The sequence below is a fragment of the Leptonychotes weddellii genome, chromosome 8 (genome assembly GCF_054177405.1).
Source record: "Leptonychotes weddellii isolate Sample4059 chromosome 8, ASM5417740v2, whole genome shotgun sequence".
Classification (NCBI taxonomy): Eukaryota; Metazoa; Chordata; class Mammalia; order Carnivora; family Phocidae; genus Leptonychotes; species Leptonychotes weddellii.
In genome coordinates this window covers 12,460,570-12,477,496 of record NC_138376.1, presented here as the reverse complement: position 1 = coordinate 12,477,496, position 16,927 = coordinate 12,460,570, and the positions used below count along the sequence as shown (strand labels likewise).

Below are 16,927 nucleotides of genomic sequence, written 5' to 3'. Positions count from 1 at the left end.
ACCTGAGCCGAAGGCAGAGGCTTAATGACTGAGCCACCCAGGCGCCCAAGCCTGGGAAGTCTTAATGCCTGATAAATGAATGCCTCATTTAGAAGCTACCTTTGGGGGAGCCTGGGTGGCTCAGTCAGTTAAGCTTCTGCCTTCAGCTCAGGTCATGATCCCAGGGTCCTGGGATCAAGCCCCACGTTGGGCTCTGCTGTCTGTTTCTCCCTCTTACTTTCCCTCTGTGCTCTCTCTCTCTCAAATAAATTAATAAAATCTTAAAAAAAAAGAAGAAGAAGAAATTACCTTTGCCTTGATATGGAGGAGGGAGAATTCCCTGGAGGTATGTCTGAGGATTATAATGAAAAAACCTATCTTATTCACTCAGGGGAAAGTACACAGAGTATCTCCAAGGGTCTGTACTCTACTTTCTTACAAGAATACTTGTATCATTTCCCATCACCACTTTGCGTTATATATATGTGCACAAACGTATATATTTATGTATGAATATATGTCTGTTTATATAAACATATTCATGTATGTGTATATGTATTTAAATAATGCCTAATACTTTTTTATAAAAATGGGACATTTTCATCATAAAGAAAAAAAATCAAAGAATGCAAAAAAAAGTACAAAGAAGAAAGTAACCCCCACACAAAATTATATTCCCCAAAGGAAAAAGAGACATTAGTGTTGGCGCTTGGTGAACATAATTCTAGGCCTATCATGTTGACCAAAATGCCTTCAGCAACCAAAAGGAACATCAATGATCAAGATGGTTTGGGTGGAAAACTCACTCAACCTTCTTCGTCTCCCTTGGTATTTTCCACATGGATATTGGGGAATGTTTTTCTACTTTCAGAAAAACCACAGCGCAGGGAAATGATAAATAGGAGCCAATGTTCTCTTCATTGCTAAAGACGATCAAGGGGTGGTGGGAGCCATGGCAAGCTGGAGAGGGATGCCCCCGGAGGGCACAAGTACCATCACTCAGATAGAATAGATTGTTGCCAAGTGGGAGTGTGGCCCCTGTGTTGTCAGGCCTTCGGATTCATTAGAAGATATGAGGCATTTGCATTTGTAATCGAACCCTCCTACTTTGACACTATTTTCTCAAAATTGTTTGAAAACTCTATGCAGACTAAATGAAATATGGAATGTAGTCTGCAGACTGGTATTTGTTCTAGACCGTTTGATCAGTGTATGGACAAAGAGATTGGTAAAAAAAAAAAAAAAAGTGACCAGCATATCAAATAATTGTTTCAAAATAAAATAATTCTGTCGAGGCTATTTACTTTTTAAAATCATGGTTAATTTTATTTAATCTTCACAGAGGAAAAATAAACCTGAAAGAATTGGCTGAACTTCATGAAGCACTTCTTCACCAACGAAAATGCCTCTAAACTCAAGAAAAATTTGATGAAAACTTTTAGGAGATTGGATACTTGACAGTTACAATTATCACTGTATTTTTAACTATATGTTTCAGTTTTAGACTATAATGGATTCACTTCCTACTTTTGGAAGATTTCAGGTCCTTAGATCGTTTTTTTTTCTTTTTCTTGGTTTGTCTTAAGACTTTTTTATTACCCTTAGTCTACTTTTCTCCAAATCATGGAGTATTATGAGACTCTCAAAATGTTGATGGGCCTTTCCTTAGTACCTTTTCCAGGGATGGAGATGTACTTAAAGCCAAGGTACTCCAGAATATTCTGTTTCTTTTCCTGACCACTAGTTTTTAATGTTTATGGAATAATGCTTTGCTTTTTCCTTATTTTGTTTCTGCTAGAGAAATTTTTACCTTTTAAAAAACTAGAGTTGAGAACACTACATAAAAAACTAATGATGTAATGTATGGTGATTAACATAACATAATAAAATTTAAAAAAACAAAAAACCCCCCCAAAAACTAGAGTTGGCTCTTGAACAACACAGGGGTTAGGGGTACAGATCCCCCTACATGGTGCAGTCAAAAATCCACATACAACCTTTGACTCCCCTCAAACGTAACTACTAATAACCTACTTTTGACCAAAAGCTTTACCGATAATATACTGATAATATTCATTTAACACCTATTTTGTATGTTATATGTATTATATATTGTATTCTTATGATAACGTGAGCTAGAGAACAGAAAATGTTATTAAGAAAATCAAAAGAGAAAATACATTTACAGGACTATACTTATTAAAAAACAAACAAACAAACAAACCTGTAGGTAAGTGGACCTGCACAGTTCTAACTCAGGTTGTTCAAGGGTCAAATGTAATTTTTATTAAAGAGGTATCTGAGAAAGTGATTTCTATAATCCTATGTCATTTCACCATATTTACCCAGAAACCTTTCTCAAGCTTTAAAGCTTGTATAAATTTTACAATTTTACCAAAATTTTACCATCAAGATGTGTATGAAATGGCATGACTCCTAAAATCTATTCTCAGGTCCTTATAGGTGTATCATTAATTTAATAATCATATGCTACCCTATATCATGAGCACATTTACATGCTTGTGTATCCACATGTACAATATAGCAATTTCCTGGGTTATTCAATAATGATGTCTCCAGTTGGATTTTTGGAATTCAGTATTTTTTAATTAATTAACATATATTTTTAAAGATTTTATTTATTTGAGAGAGAGAAAGAGAGAGCGCGTGCACGCACGCACACACACGTGGGGGAGGGGCGAGGAGAGGGAGAGGGAGAGAATTTCAAGCAGACTGTGCTGAGCGTGGAGCCTGATGCAGGGCTGATCCCACAACTCTGAAATCATGACCTGAGCCGAAATCAAGAATCTGACGCTTAACCTACTGAGCCACCCAGGTGCCCCAGGAATTCAGTATTGTTTTAATTTAATTAATTAATTTATTTATTTTTAAAGATTTTATTTATTTATTTGAGAGAGAGGAAGAGAGAGAGCAAGTCGGGGGAGGAGCAGAGGAAGAGGGACAAGCTGACTCCCCACTGAGCTCAGAGCCCCAGGTGGGGCTCCATCCCACCACCTTGAGATCAATCCCATGACCCTGAGATCATGACCTGAGCCAAAATCAAGAGTCGGTTGCTAAGCCAACTGAGCCACCCAGGTGCCCCAGGAATGCAGTATTTTTTTTAAAGCTAAAGAATCTTCTAGATCAGTTGATTTTTTTCATCGTACAGATGATGCAACTGTGAACACAGAGATCAATTTGGAAAACTTTTCAGTGTTTCAAGGAACTAGAAAGCCCTCAGGCATTTTGCATACCCCCCCCCCCGCCCCCCGCCCATCTCTGGTGTTTAAAACAATGCCTAGTGCGACCACAGATAGATGGAATTTAGGAGCTGTCTGCCGCCAGGAGCACTTGTGTTGAGAAGCTGCTGGTGGGGCACAAGAGAGGCTTTTCCCATTTTCAGAGCAACTCCTTCCTGCTGCCGCACAAGCACGCTGACTCAGGGCTTACCGGGGGGGTCAGGTGCTGGGTGTCCTGTGAGGGGAAAATGTGGATGTCTCCAGACTTGAAAGTGATCCCTGGATTAGGAGACTAGAGCTCCCGAGAAGGAACGGTTCTTCTACAGGTTGAAAACTAAATAGTGATATGTGTGTGTGTGTGTTCAACAGAACGATGTTCAGAGATCCCAGTCAGCCTACCTGCCCCTGTGTCCATACATTCTGCCTGCCCACCTGCCAAAACAGGTGACCTGTTCTTGGTCCGATCTAAATCCAGCCTCTCTTCCGGGACACTGTATCCATCTGTCTGACCGACCTAAAGGGTTTTCACTCTAATTTTTCCCCTCCTCCCATATCATTATTTCCCTCCTCTCTGCCAGATCTTCCTCATTAGCATACAGACATGTTTATCATATTTCCATCTTATAATAAAAAAAGAAATTTCTCCTATTCTTGTCCCCCTTCTCCTTTATAGTAAACTCCTCAAGAAGTTATCTAAGCTGGGGCACCTGGGTGGCCCAGTCAGTTAAGTGTCTGACTTCGGGTCAGGTCATGATCCCAGAGTCCTGGGATAGAGTCCTGCATCGGGATCCCTGCTCAGTGGGGAGTCTGCTTCTCCCTCTGCCCCTCCCCCACTCGTACTCGCGTGTCTCTCTCTCTCTCTCTCTCTTGCTCAAATAAATGAAATCTTAAAAAAACACACACACATTTGCTACTATGTTGAGAATAGACTTGAGAGGTGCATATGGGTAGAAACAGGGATACCTGTTAAGAGCCATTGCATAAATTCAAGCAAGGGGGTGCACCTGGGTGGCTCAGATGGTTAAGCATCTGCCTTCAGCTCAGGTCATGATCCCAGAGTCCTGGGATAGAGTCCCGCATCGGGCTCCCTGCTCAGCTGGGAGTCTGCTTCTCCCTCTGCCTGCCACTCCCCCTGCTTGTGCTCTCTCGCTCTCTCTCTGACAAATAAATAAAAAAATCTTAAAAAAAAAAAAGTTATCTAAGCTGATTGTCTCTACTTTTTCACTCCTATCCATTTTTACCCACTTGGTGAAACCACCTTTGCCAGACCATGGGTGATCTCCATGTTACCAAATCCAATGGTCAACCCTCGGTTCTTATCAAACTTCCAGCAACAACTAAACCAACGGCCCTCCTAATGTTGGCAGGGTAACAGCTGTGTTGCTGATCCAGGTGTACAATGTGGATCTTAGAGGTCAGCCCACTTGCTGTGGCTCCTTCTCAGTCTCCTTTCTGGATCTTCTTTTCCTTCCTGCCCTTTGAGCATCAGTAGGTTCAGATCTCGCTTCTTCTCTATCTGCAGTCAGCCCCCGGGGAGATCTCATCTATCCCATGGCTTTTGAATACCATGGATATGGTGCCAACTCCCCAAAGTAGGTCTGTAATCCCTTTGAGTGACCCTGATATGTGCCACTGTTAACATCTCAGCTTGGATGTCCAATGGGAAGCTCTAATCTCACATAAGCACAAAACAGAATTCTGCTTTACACCCTCCCACCTGTCCCAAACCCACTTCCTCAGTCTTGACTGTGTCCAAAGATGGCACTCCCTTCCACTGTTTCCCAGACCACAAACCTAGGAGTCATTCTTGATTTCTCTTTTTCTCTCACATCCCACAAATCTGTTAGCATGGCTTGTTGTCCCAAATTAGAAAATATTTCCTGAATCTGACCCATTTGCAGAGCCTTCCTGACAACCATCCTGGTGCAAACCATTACCTCCATCCCCAGCTACTCCTGAATACCTCCCCACTTCTACTCTTGATCCCACACAGTATCTTTATAGAACCAGACCAGTCTTTTATGTTCTTCTTTCCCCTATTAACAGTATTTGTTGAGGTGTAACATACATTCAGTAAGGTGTTCAAATCTTACGCATTCAACTCCGTTCTTACATCTGTATGTTTACCTGCGTAAAGGCCAACTGTATGAAGATAGAGAGCCACTTCCAGCACTCAGAAGGCTTGCTCCCAGTCTCTCCCAGGCAAGAACCCCCAAATACAATGATTCTTGTGGTGTCGATTACTATAGATTCGTTTTTCCTTTTTGAACTTCATGTTAGCGGAGGATATAGAATGTGCTCTTTTGTGCTAGGCCTCTGGTACCTCCCTGCTAGGTTGGTGAGGATCGTTCATTCTTTTGTATGTGGCTGTACCTTGTTGTTGTCCATTGCTGTGTTATAAACTTTGTGTGACCATACCACCATTTATTTACCAATTCTACAGCTGACGGACATTTGGGTTGTTTCCAGCTTGGGTGTCTTGTTAATAAACGTGCCATGAAGGCTCTCGTGCATGGTTTTTGGTGCATAAAGCCATTTTCCTTTCTTGGATAGATACACAGGAGTGGAACTGCTTGGTCAAAGCTGTATGTGTCCAGCTTTAGTAGATACAGTCAAATGACTTTCCAAAATGGCTTTACCAATTCGCATTCCCATGTAAGACATGGAGATTCTGGTTCCTCAACATCCTCACCAACATGTTACTTTGAGCTAGTCTTTAGCGTCACAGAAATCTTTTTAAAATGAAAATCAAAGCACTTCTTTGTCCTGCTGAAAATTCCCAGAGGCTCCTCATCATACTTAGAGCAGGGCCTGTCTTCTCTGGGCCGGACTTCCTTTTCCATCTGTCTGCCCCCCTTGCTACCTGCTCCACCCTTCCCTTTACTCAGCCCACTTCTGCCTCTGGGTCTTTTCTCTCCTTTCTTCCAGGCCTGGTGTGCTCTTTCCCAGCTCTCTGAGGCCCTTACTCTCTCATTTCCTTGAGTTTTCTTCTCAAATATCACCTCCCTAGAGAGATCTCTCTGTCTCCTGCCACCCTCCCCTCACTCTGAGTCTTTACCCTGCTTTGTTTTTCTTAATAATACGTATCAGTTCCTGGGGTGCCCTGGCTGGCTCAGTTGGTTAAGCGTCCAATTCTTGATTTCGGCTCAGGTCATGATCTCAGGGTCATGAGATGAAGCCCCCTGTCAGGCGTCCGTGCTCAGTGTGGAGTCTGTTTAGGATTATCTCTCTCCCTCTCCCTCTGCCCCTCCCCACCTGCACATGCTCTCTCTCTCTCTCCCTCTCTCAAATAAACAAATAAAATCTTTAAAAAAATATTAATACTACTTATCAGTTCCTGACATGATATCATATACTTGTTTATTTGTTTATTCTCGGTCTCCCTGGCTGCAATGCCATTCCATGAGAGTAGGGATGCTGTCTTTCTTGATGGTCACCCATCCATCAGGATGTGGTGTTGGCGGAGTGTCTGGCATTCAAATGTAGAGGACAGGGGATTTTGTACCTGGATTAATCCTTGCTCCCTAGCAGTTGCATCCTGTCACTTACTTACAGGGATGAATCTACTCTTTTTCTCAGCCCATTTCCATCTTCCTTCTCTGTTCACTCTGCTTTTCCCTCCCTCCTACCCACATCTCATCATTGGTAGGAGCCTTCAGAATCAGAGGGGGGGCTGGGCAGCAGGTTGGGTTTGAACATTAAATCTCCAAGTTTCAGTGCAGTGAGCAGGGGAGGGAGCAAGAAAGCTAACACTCCCTTTGCAACATTAAAAACATAGCATGAGACCCTACAATTTTATCTTTAATTTAGCCAAAGGGTTTTAGAGAAATTCTCCTCTGTCTTCATCTGCCCACCCCTCCCCCCACCTCTTCCCTCTGCACCTCTTCACTGGATATTTCACAAACAAATCCTTCCAGTGGAGTCTATCCTACTTAACCACAAGCCCGTCTTGCAGTTGGAGCCGCGGAACTACACTGTCAGATGCAGAGACAGCTGTAAGCTTTGCTCTCCCAGATGGAGAGCAGCCTGAACAGGGATTTGGTGGAGGGAGTTGGGAATACATCAGGCAAAGTCTGTGATGAGAACAAAAGAGGGAGATGACTATTCACCACTCCATCATAATGGGCAAGAGAACAACATTCCAGATTTGTCATCGCCTTGGGGTCTGGCAGGGTCATTAGCATATTTCCAATGAGCATGAGAAAGAAACAGAAAATAACGTAAATCTGGGGGTGTGCCTGCTTGCCTCTCTCTTGTGCAAACAACAACTGGAAAATATGACCAAGCCCCACCATGGGGGAGGGAGAAATTTGGAACTGTTCTGAGATGATGAAAGAATGGAGATAGCAGAGGAGGGTAAAATGCTCTTGTCTGAAGGCGAGAAAAGATCCATCTTTAATAAACCCCAACTGCCAAGAGTACAGTTGTCCAGGTAGACTCCCCTCACGTTGGCACCCTGTCAGACAGGGGAAAGCAGCTTTTGCACACACCTATGTGTGCAAATTGTCAAACAGCCATCTGGTAGACCAAGGGAAATCATCCATAAGTCTGTCAGTGGACACCGGGGTGCGGGAAGCCTATGTCTAATGTCCAGGCATAGTGTATTGCAAGAACCACCTCCCTGGTTGACATCACCCTATGAAAATTCTTATGGATAAATTTATAAACAAAGTTTCTAGGAAGCACAATTACGCAAGAAAAAATGATTGATTTATACAAGCGTGGATTTATTTATTTTAACCACCCCATTCTACGCCTTGGGGAGTTTCTAGTGTTGTCTAGCCAGGCAGGTCTAGGCAAACATCACTCTTGCTCTTGGCTGTCTCTCCTGTGCCATGCTCATTCTCTTGGATGACCCGAGTACGTGTGGAGAACGTGTTGCCATAAAATACAGTCTTTAGCTCCCTTTCAAAAGCCATTCCTACCCCCACCCCCTTCTTGGCAGGGGTTTCCTCCTATTGCAGCATCTGAAAATGTCAGCTAATCATTTTTCTGGTGTATTCTGTGGCTCGGCAGAGCGATGGCCCTCAATGTAGACCACAGGAATTGAGGGATTCAGGAAAATATCTTTCTTTTCCTAATTTCCAAGGAGAGGTTTCTCCACGGAGGAAGCATGTGATGCTTGGAACTGCAGCCACTGTCTTGTGAGCAGGTGGGAACAGCCCCAAGGATCATGAAGAAGCTGACCCAGATCCTGGACATCACTCAGCAACTGAGCCAATCTCGGAACTGCCTCTCTTTAGGCTTCTTTTTAGGTGATAAAAATAAACGTACCCAAGCACCTTTGAGTCAGATATTTCATTTCTTGCAGCCGAGAGCATTGATGATAAATTACAACATGTTCATTCATGCAATATGTTAATGAAATGCATGATCACAACGCCTCAGTGCTTCCCATTGCAAGTGGAATAAAGTACAAAGGGCCAAACCAACCCCTCTGTCTCTCTGAAAGTTCTCAGGCCTTGTTCTATGTTTCCCACCCTCACTCTCCTTTACTTTCTTATTTGCTGTCACTGCCAAATTCCTACCCCAGGGCCTTTGCACTCCCTGACTAAATCTTAATTCTTCCTCTCCACTCACTTTAAAAAGCAACTTCCTCAGAACAGCCTTGCTTTATTACCCAGCCTACAGCAGATCTCTCATGCTGTTCCTTCTGATAGCTCTCTGCTCTTTCCCTTGGTGACTACGGCTGACTGGTGTGTTGCCTCAAAGTGCATTCCAATCTCCTTCTGGAAGGCCAGGACTATGATTAAAACTGCCTTTCCCAGGCTCCCTTCAAGCTGGGTTCTAGAAGTAGTTGAGCGCTGCCTAGCACACACACATGCGGGAGGTGGTGTTGCCTTGCTGTTGAATGAGCAGAGAGAGGTGGATAGAGGAGTTCATTTGACTGACTGGGGTCCTGGAAGAGGAGATGTGATTCTCACTTGGCTGCTTTTGTGGCTTCGTTGTGCAGGATGGTTTGGGACATTGGTTTTGGAATTCTTGCCTCGAGGCTGTTTCTTTAGGCCACTTTAACAATGTGAAGCCTGCTGTCTCTCTTCATACATCCCTTTCTGCTTAAATTGCTTAGTGTGGATCCCACATCTATAATTAAGAGCGCTGACCCATAGAGAAACCCTCACTACAGCTATAGTGATATATTCATTCGTACGTTCCCTTCTTACCTGGTGTCTCCAGCTAGCCTCTGTGCTCTGATCACAGCCAGGGTGATCCTTATGTCTAGAGCTCAAATATTCTTTGAGTGTAAGTAAGTAAATGATTAAAAAAAAATTGCATATAAAGTTATAAGAAAAAACAAAATGCTGAAGTCACATCTTAGATATTTAAAACTCTAATGATGTGTCAGAATCCAGAAGCCAACACTTAACACTGAATTTCCAACTTGCTTGTTTCACCTGGCAGACTCGTGGCTGTGAGAGCCAAATTAAAACAAAAAACGAAGGACCGGGAACATGGACTCTGTTATGAAATGAGATAATAATCCTGACCATCACGATTTTGTTTCTCAAGAAATGTAATTTCCCTCAGACAGATTTCCCTGATGCTTTTTTATCACTTCCAAGAGGGCAAGTCACCCTCCGAGATGCTGGCATGGTACCTGCTACTTTCCGTGGGAGGCGCAAGCTCTCTCCTGGGTGATCGCCGGCTGGCCCAGGAAGCTGTCAGATCCCGGAGGGTACGACCCCTGCCTGGCTTGGCTAATCACGGTTCTCCAACACCTAGCACAGTCAGCACTCCGTAACTAAATGTGTTGTGCTGCATGTTATGTAAGCATAAATTCTGAGGAATTTCAGGCTCCTGGGTGGCTCAGTCAGTTAAGCGTCTGCCTTCGGCTCAGGTCATGATCTCAGGGTCCTAGGATCGAGCCCCACGTCCAGCTCCCTGCTCAGAGGGGAGCCTGCTTCTCCCTCTCCCTCTGCTGCTCCCCACTGCTCGTTCTTCCTCTTGCTGTCTCTCAAATAAATAAATAAAAATCTTTAAAAAAAACTCTGAAGAGTTTCATAAAGAACGAGTTAGCATTATATTTGCACGAATCAATCACATATCGCTTTTTATACCCTATTTGTGTATGTACATTTTCATGAATGCATGATCCCTGCATCATACATGTAAAAATATATTTTCTACAGGCCTTGCCTTCTTTCACTATGGTAGGCTCTCTCTTCTTCTTCTTTTCTTTTTAAGATTTTATTTATTTATTAGACAGAGAGAGAGCGCAAGCAGAGGGAGTGGCAAGGAGAGGCAGAGGGAGAAGCAGATTCCCCGCTGAGCAGGGAGCCCGACATGGGGCTCGATCCCAGGACCCTGGGATCATGACCTGAGCTGAAGGCAGACGCTTAACCGACTGAACCACCCAGGTGCCCCCTGAGATTCCTGAGATCTGCTGTAGGCTGGGTAATAAAGCAAGGCTGTTCTGAGGAAGAATGGGACAGCCGCTTGAACTAGAGACCGGATCTTTGGACAACCCGGTGAGATTAGTGGCTGCCAGAGGGGAGGAGGGCTGTTGGGGAGTGGGGCGTGAAATGGGTGCAGGAGATTAAATGCAAACCACCAGTTGTAAAATAAATAAATCCTGGGGATGTAACACACAGCATAGGAACTCTGGTCAATGGTATTGCAGTTACCTTTGTAAGGTGACAGATGGTAACGAGACACGGTGGTGACCATTATGCATGTGTGTGCATGTCCAATCACGATGTTGTACAGCTGAAACTAATATAATGTGGTGTGTCCATTATATCTCAATTAAGAAAGTAAACACCTTGCAAGGCAGATAGGTTCATCTCTATTTCACAGATGAGAAAACTAAAGGTAATGGAGGTTAAGTAACTCACCCGAGACCACACTGTTTAAAACTCACGTCTGTGTGATTATAAACCCCACAAGCTTGGACCAGAGAAAGAAGAGAAAAATGCCAAGTCATATGTTCATCCATAAAATTGAAATGTGATCATAAAAAAGACAAATCACGGGACGCCTGGGTGGCTCAGTTGGTTGTCTGCCTTCGGCTCAGGTCATGATCCTGGAGTCCTGGGTCGGAGCCCCGAGTCGAGTCGGGCTCCCCGCTCAGTGGGGGAGTCTGCTTCTCCCTCTGCCCCTCACCCTACTTGTGCTCTCTCTCTCTCATTCTCTCTCTCTCAAATAAATAAATAAAATCTTTAAAAAAGGACAAATCACTAATTTCACACACAAACACATAATTTTCTTCCCCATTACCTCCCACCACCAACCCCACCACAACCACACTAGTGAAGTAAAATCTCATTTTCCAGGAAATGCAGTTTGGAAAATATTGGTCAGAATATGGCCAGTGACCTAGCCTTCATCCCCACACAGGCTTATTCAGACAAGATAACTCTGTCCTAGGGAGAAACAGTCCATAACCACAGACCTAGCCTCCCAGCCTTGTGGGGCCCCTTGCAATGGGTGCTATTTGTAGGATCCCAGAGCTGTATAAAGACAACCTGAGTGCCTCATTTGGAATTTCAAAGTCAGCTTAGCAGTTCTGTGAACGAATGTCAGTTCTCTCTTCTTGATGCTCCCTAGGGACGGAACTTCATATTCCAAAGTTCCAGTAAAATGTTCCACTGCATTCAAACACAATCTGATCTGTTTTAATGTAGGACCATCTCTCTCCCTTCTTTGGAATGGAGGTCAGAAAGGGTCTTCAACATATCTCTTCTGTAAACTCAACAAACTCCAGTTGCACTTACTCTTTGCTGTAAGGTTCCTTTTCTCTTTATAAAGTGTTTGTTTCTCTTCTCTGAACTGTCTCCAGTTTCCTTTCTTTAAAAAAAAAAAAAAAAGAAGCAGAAATATGCATTTTGGGAAACAGAAAAGCTACCAATAATAGTTATGGTTATTCTTACTGTGGTTATGTTCTAAGAAGTTGCTGTGAACATGAATTAGTGAACACTGAGCCATTGCTCCTAAAGGAAATACAAGTTAGGTTCCTATGAGGCTCTGGTCACATTTCCATCCATCAGTCAATACCTAACCTTGTTTTATGTGTGTTTTTGTTGAAGGACACTATGAAATACATAATGTTGATTCATTAATGTTGAACTCACGGCCAATAGCACTGACACTGCCTGAATGAAGCTTATGGAACATGCATATTCTTCTCTGGGAGGCACATCACAGCCTACTTAAAAAAAAAAATTATTTATTTGAGAGAAAGGGAGAGAGAGAGAGCATAAGGGAGGGGCAGAGGGAGAGGGAGAGAAGCAGAATCTGCCCTGAGTGGAGCCCCATGCAGGGCTTGATCCCATGACCCCAGGATGCTGACCTGAGCTGAGATCAACAGTCAAACTCTCAACCAACTGAGCCACCCAGGGGCCCCACATCTCAGCCTTCTTGTTCTTAGGTACAGTAGACAGCACTTGAGGACTATGCTTGGGGGCCATTTGAAACAGTGAAATCACCCAAAAAACAAAGCACACACATGCAAAGAATGTGGCCCTAAATAGATAGCCAAAAAAAGACACTTTATTTAAGCATGAGAGCTGAAACAAGAAGGCAGCACATCGTCTTGTTCAGCTGGGACCATGAGCTTTGGTATCTCACATTTTTCTCCGCTCTACATGTGTCCATGAATCACCATGAAAGCATGTGGGTATTGATTTTGAGGTTATGAATAAATTTGAGCAAGTAGGCAATTTGCCTGTATTTTTTTCTTTCTATTAAGGGATGGAGGTCTGTTGCAGAGGGTAAACAAAAAGATGAGAAGAGGAAATGAGGCATTTTTTTTGGAGACCCAGGAGATCTTTGAAAATGATTTGTGAGAGGTACAGTACCAGAATAGTAGCTAACTGGCCTAAGGTGGAGAAACAGAATTCCTTGCATCTCCAGCAATCTGTCTGCAGCTTTCCTAGTGTGAAAAATGGCTTGCCATAATATGCAAGCTTTGTCACCATGTACACATAATTATATTTTAATAAAAAGTAGATTTACACCCAGACAAGCCATGAGATTAAATGGCCCAGAAGCTTTGTGGACCTCTAGCCCTCCAACACCGACTCCCCTACCTCCAGAGCAGCACTGACCTCCTGCCAGGGGATTGAACGCCGCTGACCCCAAAGGGGTGGCGAGGGGTCCTGCGAACCCCATCCTTTGCTCAGCATTTTAAATGTAAAGGCCGAAGATCTATCAGAATTCCACTTTGATGTATCAAAAGTTAAGTTCATACTTAATAGGAAAAGATAAAATTACTGATGTAAAGGAACTGCGACAAATCTAAAAACTGATGAGAAAATCAGGTAGTGAAATCCATTCAAAACATGTACTCTTGTCAGGGCAACTGGGTGGCTCAGTAGGTTAAGCATCTGCCTTCTGCTCAGGTCATGATCCTAGGGTCCTGGGATTGAGCCCCACATCAAACCCCGCATCGGGCTCCCTGCTTAGCAGGGAGCTTGTTTCTCCTCCCCTTCCCCCTGCTTGTGCTCTCTCACTCTCTCTGTCAAAGAAATAAATAAAATCTTAAAAAAAAAAAAAAGGAAAACATGCACTCTTGTCATTCCTGTACATGTTTGCTGCTCAAGTCTGACTATTAAAAATAATTTTTTTTCTTCTACTAGAACAAGCTATTATTTGCCTTCTAGATTCTTCCAGGATTGTGTGCTGACCAGAAGCAAAAGGAAACTATTTCAGTGGCTTCTTAGACAAGCTTTGTGAGAGAAAACACATGGCTATCTGCAGAGTTGTAAGTGAAAGGTATGCGCGTTTATTTTCTTAAACAGAAGGGGAATGAGCTCTGTAACCCTGACCTTGTTTTCTTGGAATAATATTCTCATCTGATTTATTCCCTTAGTTTTTACTCAGAAATGTCACTCAAGACACATACCGATGGTAACTCCTTCTTTTAGGTAAGCTTTTATCTTTTGTTTAAGTCTGATGTGTTCAGTGATGAATTTGGATGAAAACAAGTTTTCAAAAAACCCATAGACTTAAGCTCATTAGGCACTCATTAACATTTGGATTAAATAAAAAAAGGGGTAAAATGTTGACATTTTCCCCAAGAGATAGCAGTTCTCTACATTTTTATATATTCTATCACGATGTAACATCTAACTATATATTCTGATATATTTTAGATATATATAACTTTTAGTAACATGATTGTAATCTCCACCAATACATACATCCTGACTAGATCCCCATATGGGGAATCTATTCATATTTTCAGTAATTGAGTTTATTTTTTTCAGCAGACAATAAAGTGTCCAGAATCAAATAAATAAGGGTCATCTGACTCCCAAAGAACACGGCCAGAGTGCTCATAAGATCCGAAGAAGCTGAGTCAGATCATTTCCAAAGGACAAATGTAGTGCTCCTCCAGAATCAGTGACTTGTGGAATGTAGCAATCTTGCCGTGTATTTTCTCGGAGCCAAGCAGCCTGGTTCTGTCAAGTCCATCTTTCATCCCCTTCGCCTTCTGCCAAGTGTTAGTGTTTTCCTTGTTAGAAGAAGAATTTATGAATTCCTCCATTAAAATGGAACTGAGTCTATGAAAATAAAGTTGATCTTTGATGCTTAATTGATCCTAATTGATTCTTTCACTCGAAATATTAAGAGATGAAAGGAAAATGCTGTGAGATATGAATTAGGGGTGCAGTTTATGGACTGTAACTGTTGTGACTCATGGCAAGGCCTTTTAGTTATTTTATGATGAAAGGTTGTTGGGTGCAGCCTGAAGAGCAATGAGAAAATCAACAGAATGTTCTTGGAATGACTGCTGGCAAACTTTCTTTTATTTGTCCCTGTTCTCATTAGTAGAAAGAGAGGGCAGGTCACTTTCAGAAGGATTAAAAGGTCAAAGAACTTGGTGAAGGGAAGTCTACACAAGGCTTTAGAAAGCTGTTATCACAGGATCAGCTAGAAAACAGTCTTAGGGCTAATCCTTTGGCTGGATCCCAAAAAAAACCCCTTTACCCCCCCCGACCCCCCCTTTTTTTCCTTTATAGAGGCCATTTTCCACAAAAAGCCTCTCACTTCACCTTCATGTCTTAGCCCAAGTTTATAGGATCCGAGTTGTTGTTTCTTCAGCCTAGCTCTTCCTAGCTCTATCCTCTTCCTGCCTTTCTCTGACCTCTTACTGTCTTTGCCTGATATTATCCAGCATTCCCCCTAAGACCCTCCTAGCCTCTACAATAACCCAAGCCTTAGCTGATGCAGAACCTCTTTTGGAACAATGAGACTGACTTAACAATGCTGGTATTAAAGAGGACCTTGGAAGTCATCTGGTCTACCTGCCTTCTTTCCCCGCCCTTTTATAAGTAAACAAAATTCATGGAATTGCTCAAAGCCATGAAGCCAGGGAGTGAGCGAGTCAGGACTAGTACTCAGGGGGGTTGATTCTCTATTACCTCTCAATAATGGCTTGCAAATGAGTGTCACAGCCCTTTAACAGCCCAGACTGCTCTCCTCATCCGACGTAGTTAACCCAACGAACAAAATTGCTGTAGTTGGTGTGATGCCAGCTCAATGAGAGCCCTTGGCTTGCGTGTTTGAAAGCTGGAAGTTAAGCAGAGTGGGCATCTGCTTCCCACACAGAGCTCCACGATCTGTACTTCTGGCCACGGGCTTCAGTCCCTGCACCACAAGGAGGAAGTTGACTTTTCACTCCCTCAGAACCAATCTCACAAGAACACCCTCGTTCTCTTCCTCATCACTGAACTCTGAACCATTGCTCACCAGGAGATGGAGCGACAGCAATTAGGGGAAACCACAGTACATGTATAGGTTTGACAGGAGTTTACATAATGCTCTAGATAAAGGCACCACAGAAAGCCTTCAGCCTTGCTGGGGCTCTCCGCACCTCCTTCTCAGTCAAAGAACGGAAGAACAAAGAGGACTGGGTGTTCCATATGTGGCCTGCATGCCTTGGTTCTTAGTTGCAGAGGGCAGGAGTCCACCTGGATATTTGTATTAAGGTTAAGAAGTTGGCACTCGAGAATGATGTTGAATATGCTTTGCTATTCACTTTTTGTGGTTGGCAAAACCTCCTAATATCAAACTTTAGAATAAAGCACCACCTTGTGGTCTGATGCATTTATTAAAGTGGCAAAATTTGAGAGTGAAAATTGGAAATGCTCCCTCAGCTGGTGGCAGAGAAGCCCAGATTTGAAAACTGGCTTGGGGTAGTTGCCTGGAGGCAAGAACCTGGAGGAATTTGTCTACTATTTCTTGGGGTTCTCAGGTCGGTTCACAATAGCATCACCTTTTATGGAGTGGTTCTCATGTTTCTAACACCGACGTATCATGTGATTCACTTCTAGTAACCAATTTCAAACTTTCAAAGCCACAGGGAAATGGGTCTTATTATTTCAATGTAGTAAGGAAACTGAGGCTGAGGCCACCAGTGGTCTGACCACAGATAAGTAGAGCACTTGGATTGGAAGTCAGTTCCTTCTAACACTGTTCTGCCCTTAACTACTTCCCAAGACCAAGACTAGGGTCCACTTTGGGCACTCTGAGGGGACCGTGGCTCTGTGCTCTAAAGCAAATCAGAACCATCTGGATTTCATCCTATATGAAATTCATTCACTTGGGATTCTTGAAATCCCACTCTCCAAAATTACCCTGGTAAAAAGGTCTGTATTTGGAGGGACTTCACAAGCGCCCATCTACCTTCTAAGAGGGCCAGAGATGAGGAAGTCATTTTGGCTTTTGAGGATGGGCCAGAGAGCAACTGGGCAAGTGACCAGGCC

At 43.2% G+C, this 16,927-nt stretch overlaps 1 long non-coding RNA gene across 1 annotated transcript in view; it reads left to right on the top strand.

The window, feature by feature from the left end:
* LOC145722942 (uncharacterized) overlaps positions 1–14,960 on the top strand; it is an 18,810-nt gene extending 3,850 nt beyond the window's left edge. The window contains exons 2-4 of the long non-coding RNA XR_014147516.1: positions 13,820–13,931; positions 14,029–14,083; positions 14,429–14,960. This is a non-coding gene — a long non-coding RNA (uncharacterized LOC145722942). The remainder of the gene's footprint in view (positions 1–13,819; positions 13,932–14,028; positions 14,084–14,428) is intronic.
* The last annotated feature ends 1,967 nt before the right edge of the window (positions 14,961–16,927 follow it).